A 9,700-nucleotide genomic window follows, 5' to 3' on the forward strand; every position below is an offset into this window, starting at 1 on the left:
CTGCAGTGGCGTCTCAGGAAGTGGGACAGACAGTGTCTGCACAAGAGAAAATCCATTTGTACAAAAATCAGTGACCACTTCTCTCTACGCCAGTTGCATTAAAATCCCACATCTGACTGCACAGTTTATCCTGTATTCTAGCATGGGCTGGACATTTGTAGTCAAATAAACTCTCCACAGGATCTAAATGCTCTGCACAGTTGTGCTTTCTCCTGGTAAACTAAGACTTCAGTTTTCTATGTTTGTACAGAGCACGGAAAACCACATTTGATCATGTGTGTGTACTAATATCAGTTAAATTTGACCGATTGCCCAAGTTGATGATGTGGAGCACTCAAATCTCAAATACAGAAGTTCATACTCAGGAGGAAAAAGAAAGTTCAAGCGTCAGGGCTGAAGGACTATGGCTGTCACAGAAATATATAAAGGTCAGATACAGAAAGTCAGAAGAGCCACTCTTTTATCCCCACAAAAGGTCATTTTATGCCACTCGCGGTGTACTGAAGTAAAACCACTTCATTCAGCCATTTAGCTTTTATACATACATACACACACTGTTTTCAAGTGGTGAGGATAGTGTTTGAGAATAAGTGCTACCAGAGGGGGTATATCAGAAGAGTGTGATTAAGAGGGAGGGCCTGTGGGTGGAAGGAAAAGCTCGGGGAACAGATGCTCCAGCCCATCTTCTTTTTACAGGCCCAAACCTCTAGGGAAGATTAAGATGGAGAGGGAGTAGTAGAAATGTGATGATGCATGGTGGGTTGGGGGATTGTGAAATTGGAGCAGCATTGTCAAATCAACATCCTCAGGCCACATCCCTGCGGGGCTGCCAGAGGAGGAGGTCCGGTATCCCGGGGTGAGGCTAAGAGGGAGCCTTCCAAACCCGGCCTATAAATGGCGTGAAATGACAGCCAAATGAGCCACGGTACAGATGGCCGAGGACACTGGCTCTAATGAGACCGACGTTAGGGAATGGCGAGTGTGTTAAGCCTTGTGTTGCCTTCGGGTCATTTTGACCCGATTCAATATTTAACCCTCCTGTCGCCTTCGGGTCAATTTGACCCGATTCAATGTGTAATGTCGGTGTTCTTTCGGGAGTCAACAAACAAACATAAAGTACCTCACACTTAAACTTGGAAAACAATATTAATTCTAATAATTTTCTGGAGATTTTAATAGCTGGGGTCATATTGACCTCAAGGGTAAAATATGTTAGTAAATATAAAGGTAACAGGAGGGTTAAACATTGAATCGGGTCATATTGACCCAAAGGCGACAGGAGGGTGTAATATTTAATCGGGTCAAATTGACCCGAAGGCAACACAAGGGTTAAGCTGACAGTTGGACCTGTGAAAACTGCATCTTTGTGATGCAAAGTTCAAAGTTAACACAATGTGGAGGAGTCTCTTGACCTTGAGGAGAACACGAGTGGGTGTGAGCCAGAATTACTATTCTTGCCACGTTGCTGGAGACACGCTCTTATGAACACTGGGTACTTACAAACACAGGAGGGTAACTCCCAAAAATACAGTTCTAGTTAAATATTGGCAAAGAGAGATAGAGAGGCGTTGGTTATCCGTAGGAGCATTGAATGAAATACCTGAACTGTTTGCTTAACGAGAACATCGAGCTCTGCTCAATGGCTGAAACTCCAAAGGTCAGCAGATCCCAAGCCTCCGGGCTCACGAGTAAACAAGCAAAGCCCCATCGTATTATGAAATCTTCCAATTCAGGTCTTCTTCAATAGTAATCAAACACTTTTAAAGCGACAGCAAATTAAGTTCATGTTTATATTGTATAAGATTTTACTGCAAAAGGATGTTCTATATTTCTGTAAAAAATACCTGAATACCTACTCAAACTCACATATGTATAATGTTCACTGTAAACTCATTAAAGCCGTATTGATTTGTGAGGACTTTATAACCATCAATCCATCAAATAATGCATAAACAGAACAGAACAACCTACATGAAACTGTCACGGCTTGCGTCACAGGTAGCGAGGGGCAAGAGCTCATGTGCAGAGGAACGAACAGGACTCGGTGTGTATCACAAAAAACGCTCTTTCCAAAAGGGGTAAAGGCAGAGAATGGGGCGTCGGGACAGGCAGAGTCGCAAACAAGCAGGATCAGGAACATGCACGAGTAACACGAACGACAGGACTACGGGAAAGACAACAATCCAGCCAGAGACAAGGGAAAGTGGCACAATATATAGGGGGGGAAACAGGTGTACGACATGAGACAGTAACGAGACGAGAGTGGCTGAGGGCAGGTGCAGGGCATTAAACAATCAAGGAGACAGAGGAGACACAAAAACAACTCATTCAAAAAAAATAAGTTAAAGTAATCCATGAAATCTTGATGTGACTTCTATCTCAAGGTCCTTCTCTCATTGCATTTCCTCAATCCTTTATTATTAAAACATATATGAATTAATTCAACTTTAATTAAAAGTGTCCAATAACTTTCAAGAGCAACAAGCAGGACAGCTGAAATGCGAGGGTCTCCATTTTCCACTTTGATTACAGCTTCATCAGGAAAAAAACTGAAACTAAATAGCACATGCACCACAGCTCAGACATATGTCTCGATTCAGCCAAAGAGGAGATTAGGACATTTGTGTAAAGTAAATCAGAATCCATTCCAAGCAAAGTGAAATTAATAATTTAAGGGTTGATATTCAAAAGGAAAGACGACAAACTGAAATCCACACAGAGCTCAGTGTGGCATCTCCAAACTTCTGGTGTTGGCAGACAAAGAATACACAATATTAAATATATACAAGAAAAAGCAGATAAATGCAACACATCTTTTCTACAGCGGTGGCCAAAGCCTCTTGTTGGGTCTCCATCACCGGGACACACACATGATGCACAGCCAGTCAGTGCTCCTGGGCTCTGGCTCGCCCCCAAGTCCAACAGGGCTGTAAACCACACTGGCGGAGCTCTGCTATACACACTCATTACTATTTCACCAGCAGTGGAACAACAGCACTGACAGCTCCTGTGTCCTCGACATTAATAAGAGAAAAAGCACCATCGCAGTTTACAGTGGTTTACCTTTACAATCTGCCAATGCATGCAGCGGCCAGGTATAGACACTCTGGGGCGCACACACACACACACACACCCGCACACAAAATATTAATAAAGCAATGAAGTCTAGCTATGTCACCACAAAAAACAGTCCGATGCAAAGGGTTAAAAATGTCTCATAAGTAAAACAGTTCTAATATTTTAAAAACAGTATAGAAAACAAAAGTATTCGAAATCTCTCTAAGAGTAAAGCGTCATTTTTGGAAACATACCAGGTTTTTTAAATGATCAGTTTTTAGAGAAAATAATCAGTTTAGTTAAATAGATTTTTTAAATGTTTTTTTTTCTCCATTTGATTTGTAGAAAACCACATTTTTGGTAGGCCTGTCCCAATAATTACAATATTGGCTTATCATACAATATTGTAATATCATTATTGCTCATCTCTGTATTGCCTGTTGTGTTGACATGCATGTTTGTTTACATAAGAATGTCACTCTCCACATACAGAAAGTTTATAGCACACATTGCACATTTGTGTTAACAGAGAGAGATGTGTGCAATTAAACTGTCAATAGAAGAAAATCCAACCAGTTACATACATGTCGGTCTAAAATATCATCACTTTTGTGTGAAATTGTCATTAGTATATAAATTCTTGAGTTCACAATAAGAAAGACGTGAAGTTAGTGACCTCCACCTTTGACAAGCACAATCTAATCAGTTCAACCTCAAGTCCAACAGGATGTTTGTGCCAAATGTGCACGATAGTGAGATGGACAACCCGAAAACCTAATGCCGCCGGTCAATTGTCTCAAAAAATCCTTGCGATTAGGTGTCGTTTCCGGGACTGTTTCCGTATACTTTTACCTTGTACCATCTTTAAATATATAAACCATGCATCCCAAAGTTAGCTTGTCAGCCGTTGGATAAAATGGAGTAATTGGAGACAGGAAGTACGATGAATCAGGGAAATGCCAAGACTAATGAGTCCTTAATATGTTGACTTCATGCACAGGGATAAACCTGTTTGGCTTAGATGGATGATAGAAACAGCCCGGCCTGGCTCATTGGTTGGTCTACCAAAGCAGGCATGGATGAGTGAGTCTTCCTCCCATAACAACCGCTGATTCTGAGACAGATAATGCTTGTGAGATTATCGTGCCGAGTCTGCCAACAACCCCATAGCCAAACCAAAGAGGGGCGGAGATGACAGGGCAAAGCATACACTGGGCATAACGTATGCACTGGATACAGCTGCATGATTACCCCCCCTCAAAAACAAAAAAACAAAATTTATAGTAATAACAATGTTGTTAATGAAAATCCGAAAATAGTCAATAGACAAATAGATGTATCCTTATTGAAAATAGTTGCTTAGCTGCAACTAACCTTTATTAGTATCAATTAACTAAGCAATTGATTGTTCTTCTATTAATTGATCAATCGTTTAGTATGAGATTAAAAACTGTTGAAAATCTTAATTTCCCGGTACCTTGTTTTGAAGTTACTTACAGGATTTTAAGTAACTGAAAAAAAGAGCCATATTCTATTTTAAAGTGTTTAAAACAAAGCAGGTTTGAGATTTGAGAAGGTTTACCAATGTGCGTGATAAATGACTTAAATAATTATCTGATTATCAATAATGTTGACAATATATTTTCTGAAAGACAATCAACTAATTGTAGCTCTAGAACAATTAAACTCTCCATTATCCATTTGGTACTGAGATATAAAATAATCACTATCAGTCGGGTTACATATAAAGTACATATTTATGCCCGTTGATGGTCCAGTTGTCGTCATGTGGTGCATTATGCACATTGACACCTTGTCTTTGACTTGAGATACATGGTTAACTATGATCTGCGAGTAACAGTGCCTCCCTTATATTCACATATTGTTCTACAGATGTAAACAACAGCGGTCAAAGATACTGACACGCACGCTCCTCCACTCGTGTGTTAATATGCTCCCCATGAGGCGCTGCAGGCTGCGGTAATTATAGAAGCTCGGTTAGCAGACGCATCACAAGAGAGAAGTACATTTAAAGCCGCGTGCAGTTGGATGAATACAGTACATGCACACAAACCTAAGCATGCACCAAGCACGCACGCACACGACCAAAACATTGTAGTTTATTGTATGGAAATGTATCATTGACGGTTAAAAAGAAGAAATGTATGACACAGAACGCTCTCAAAATCTAGCAAACATTACTCATGAAGTAATGCCTGCATGGAATATGCCTACTATGAACTATTCATACACTCTGTCATATTCATTGAATGTATTTAAACTCTAAATCTGTCCTTCTGTACACATGACATCTATTGCATCTGTCCATCCTGGAGAGGGATCCTCCTCTGTTGCTCTCCTGAAGGTTTCTTCCCTTTTTTTCCCCCTGAAGGGTTATTTGGGAGTTTTTCCTGGTCCGATGTGAGGTTTTGGAGCAGGGATGTCTATGTGTACAGATTGTAAAGCACTCCGAGACAAATTTGTAATTTGTGAAATTGGGCTATACAATTAAACTGAATTGAATTGAATACTATTAACAGCATAACTCAAGCCCACTTAGGGGTTAACCCTTAGTTAATCTAACCCCTGCCCCCCCCCCCTCCACAGTCAAAACGGTGTAATACCCCAGCCCAAATATGAAGACATGTTGGACTTAACCGGGTAAACCCACTTCGAAACAGAATCCCAATCCTCAAGCAGGCCGACCGGCTCGGCGTCTGCGAGTGTGTCCATTAAACCCTTTTGGCAAACGGCAACTCCATCTCTGGGAGAGCCAACAAAACGGAGCGGCCCGGAAGATGGAGGATGCGTACCTTCTGAATCTAGCCGAGTTGCCATTCTTGGCATTAAGTGGTCCGATATATAGAGGCGGGCTCTGGGCGTGACGAGCTGGCCCTGCATGTGGCGCACAGTGAGATAAGGATGGCATGGAGGCAGGAGCTCACAGTGTCATGACAGAAATGTCATTCAGAAGGAGGGGAGGGAGGGAGGAGAGGGCCTGAGGCAGCGGAGGAAGAGAGAGGGAGTAATAAAGAGGCGCCGAGAAGGAAGGTGGCGAGAAATCCATGTTCACATCCTTTGGCCCAACAGTTGTTGTTTGGTCAACTGACTTCAATGGCTGTGCTCCACGCCATGTGAACATTCAGCACATCAACCAATGGCATGTCTATTATTAAAGCTTTCATTGTAAACCGTCCACTAAAGGGAGATTATGGATGATGCACTTTTTTACTTTGTATTTTATGATCCATTTGTTCTCGTTTTGATTTGCTTAATCGGGTGTAGGACTAATAATTAATGGTTCATTCTGTAGAACATCACACATTTATGAAAATCGGCCATTACAATATATCAGAGCTTGTTGGCTTTACAACATAATACAGAGAATAAAAGTGCATATTGCATTTCATAGAGTATCTCTGTGTACCACCCTGTGTCACATCAACTACTGGTTACTTGAAAATTGCATTTGATGGAAACATTGACTCGCACTGAGCCCAGATGTAGCACTCAATCAACATTATGGGTAATGTCATGAACACATTGCAATTTGTTTTCCTGCAGAAATACATCAATACATTGAGTTATCAGGCTGCAGACCCACAGAGGTGTTATTCTGCTGTGAATAGTCCTGCTGTCACGATGCCATTCAAGCTGAAGCTTAGTGATGGAGATGTCAATCAACCAGTCTAATCAACCAAAAGTGAGAACACCTGTGTAAGAAAGCACCACAAAATGGAATTTCACACAAAACAAATTATGATTAACCATATAATAGTCTATACAATAGTCTAGTTCTGTCCATGTTGTGCCACACAGTGGTGCTGTTGTGTTTGCTTTTGCAACTTGACCTTGTTGTTAATCCATGTTGATCATTTCAATGGCTGCTACTTGGAATGATGCGGTAGTTGGCAACGGAGTGTCTGTTCGTCTTCAAATAGTTTGCTGAAACAATGTTTTACCTCTTGATCTGCTGCATATTGATTTAATAAAATAGAGTGTTCTCAAACGTAAGCATTTGGCCTCCCCTGGCAATTTGATTGCCAATTTGTTCTCTGCCACGATCTCATCAGACGCCACTCGCTAAGCTCTCACTGAGCTTTCCATCCAACCATTTGTACGTGAATTCTCTAGATTTAGAAACATTGGTTGGACGCTACAACGCCAGCGTAACGTTCCACAGAACTGTCAAACACAGCGCTGCACCCGAAAGGAAAACTGGCCTCACAGAGACCCGTTATCATCGCCCGTCTGTCATCATCGTCTTCGTAAGCAACACATGAGCTGTTATGAGCTCAAACAGAAGAACCTGGCCAACAGCAGAAAGGTCCAACCGGCCGAGCAGCTCTCTTTCTCCAGGCTTTTATCTGGACATTGGAAACTCGTGCTCGAGTAGACGCTGTTTTTATCCAGATGAAACGCACTGAATTCACTTTCTATTTGTTGCACATTTGTAACCCTGGCTTTAAATTCCCTCGATTGTGGAATCCAACGATTATGTAAAGTGGCCAAATAATCGCAATAAGGCGATTATTTAATAATTGCAACATGCTGAGGAGTAACTAATGAAGAGAAAATTACCCTCTCAAACCCCCTTCAAATTAGACAGTTTCCACATTACAGCCATTATGGTTGTAATATAATAATTGATCTTCATCTGGGGCAGCACACCGCTGGTGACACATACGAACTTGACATGTTCATTGTTGTTTCATCTTATGAAACACAGAAACAAGCTGATTCATTAAGCCTGATGGGACATGTCACTGATGAGAGTCACCGCTCTATAAATGCAACCCAAAACAAACAAGCCGAGTCTCTGGGGCTGGGATTACCGAGATCAGACCAGCTGCGAGGCTACACACGTCAATTACATAAATACAGCTTCCCGTCTCTACGCCGGCATCAGGACCGCCCCTATGATGCTCCACTCAAAGTGCCTTTACTAGGGACTACTTTAAATCGCGGATTAATTCACATTTGGTTTGCTAGTGAGTATTTCTGGCATGAGGATGGTGTGGGCTGAGTAAAAATAAAGTACAATGCACCTTTTTATGGTAATAAAGAAACCCTGTTTAACAATGTTATATTGTACTCCCTTGGGGTTGAACATCAATGCTCTCCCTGTATAAAAATAGTTCTTCCTACATAAAGGAAAAGAACAAAGAGCTTGAAAATGCACAACTGGCCCCACTTGTCGTCGCTCGTGTTTGCTGTAAACCTGGTGTCTCCGTGCTGTAGTTGGGTACCACTGAGAGGTGTAGCTTTCAACACGCTGTTAGTGGGGGACCACATTTGACTGATTGGGGCCCCCGAGTGTGTGACCTGTAACTGCACCACAGTTACAAAAGAGGCGTCACCATCAGTGACACACATGGACACTGACTGGAAATGTCACACTCGGCACAATGAGGGTGGAACACGATGCTGCCGGCGTGACGGTGCACAGCATCCACCGCTCAGACACGGACCGCTTTCCACCGCCGAGTGACACAAGTATGGGACAGAAATGAACTGTTGTGACGTGAAAGACGGGTGAATGATTGTGTGCGATTTGTTTCAGATGTCGGCCGAGAGCCGCTCATGGAGAACATTAATCTGGTGCTTTTAGAATCATTGTGATAAAAAAAAACAAAATGTTGATATTGACTATCACAACACTGACTTCCACTGAGATTTTTAATTTGTTTTCTTTGAAAATGACTTGATAGTCTCCCCTTCGTGATATAAATAGGGTGGACAAATTATTAGAAACGCTGCTTATTGTGATGCAATTTAAACGACAGCTTCAAAAGTGACCAGTGACCACAAGGTTAAACATAAAACTGTTTAAACAAGAGCTGGACATTATACTTTTAATAGAGGCAGGATTGTTGTGTTAGACTGTATTTGTTCAAGCAAGGTGTAGCTAACAAACTGGCAACTGAGTGGAAACAAGCAGCTAAGAGTGGAGTGCATGGAAAAAAAACAGGATAATAACTAAAGGATAAGCCAAAGGATCGAGGATATTTTAACTCCCTTTTTTAGCCACGTAGTCAAAAATACTCAACACAACTATATTCTGAGTAACACCCCCTTACCAAAAGATAAACACTTCTTCACCAAACACTATAATCTCGCCTCCTCTCCTGCAGCAGCACACAGCAGCCTATACTCCCCTGCTTCTCCTGGTTAAAGTATTTTTCCACTTCAATAACCAGCTACATGATCCACTTGGTTACACAATGGAAGCAAAAACAACAACTAACGCTTGTATGCTCGAGACTTTATGGGTGCTGCTTGACTCCTAGTGACTCGAGCTAGAGGTGCCGTCTGTCTCTGTTGACAGCGAGGTGTGATACGTGTCCAACAGCTCATAAGCTGCATGAACAGTTGGTTTCAGTCCGCCTGGTCGTGTTGCTGCATCACGTTAGTATTACCGGAGCGGCACCGGCAGCACACTTGACGTTAGCTCGAGACAACCCGTTTCTGATCAACAATGTACACGCATAAGCGTTATGATGTCACCGTCTCTCAATTAAAGTCACACAACATTGAGAATATAATTACCTTTAAGCTCCGTTGAATCTCTCTCTCTCTCTCTCTCTCTCTCTCTCTCTCTCTCTCTCTCTCTCTCTCTCTCTCTCTCTCTCTCTCTCTCTCT

At 41.9% G+C, this 9,700-nt stretch overlaps 1 protein-coding gene across 1 annotated transcript in view; it reads right to left on the reverse strand.

The window, feature by feature from the left end:
• The window catches only part of si:ch211-45c16.2 (mitogen-activated protein kinase kinase kinase 13), a 31,336-nt gene extending 21,707 nt beyond the window's left edge, over window positions 1-9,629 (reverse strand). Inside the window, exon 1 of the mRNA XM_056431338.1 lies at window positions 9,607-9,629. The gene's annotated coding sequence lies outside the window, so the exon portion shown is untranslated. The remainder of the gene's footprint in view (window positions 1-9,606) is intronic.
• Between the last annotated feature and the right edge of the window lie 71 nt (window positions 9,630-9,700).

The sequence above is a fragment of the Pseudoliparis swirei genome, chromosome 2 (assembly GCF_029220125.1).
Source record: "Pseudoliparis swirei isolate HS2019 ecotype Mariana Trench chromosome 2, NWPU_hadal_v1, whole genome shotgun sequence".
Taxonomy (NCBI): domain Eukaryota; kingdom Metazoa; phylum Chordata; class Actinopteri; order Perciformes; family Liparidae; genus Pseudoliparis; species Pseudoliparis swirei.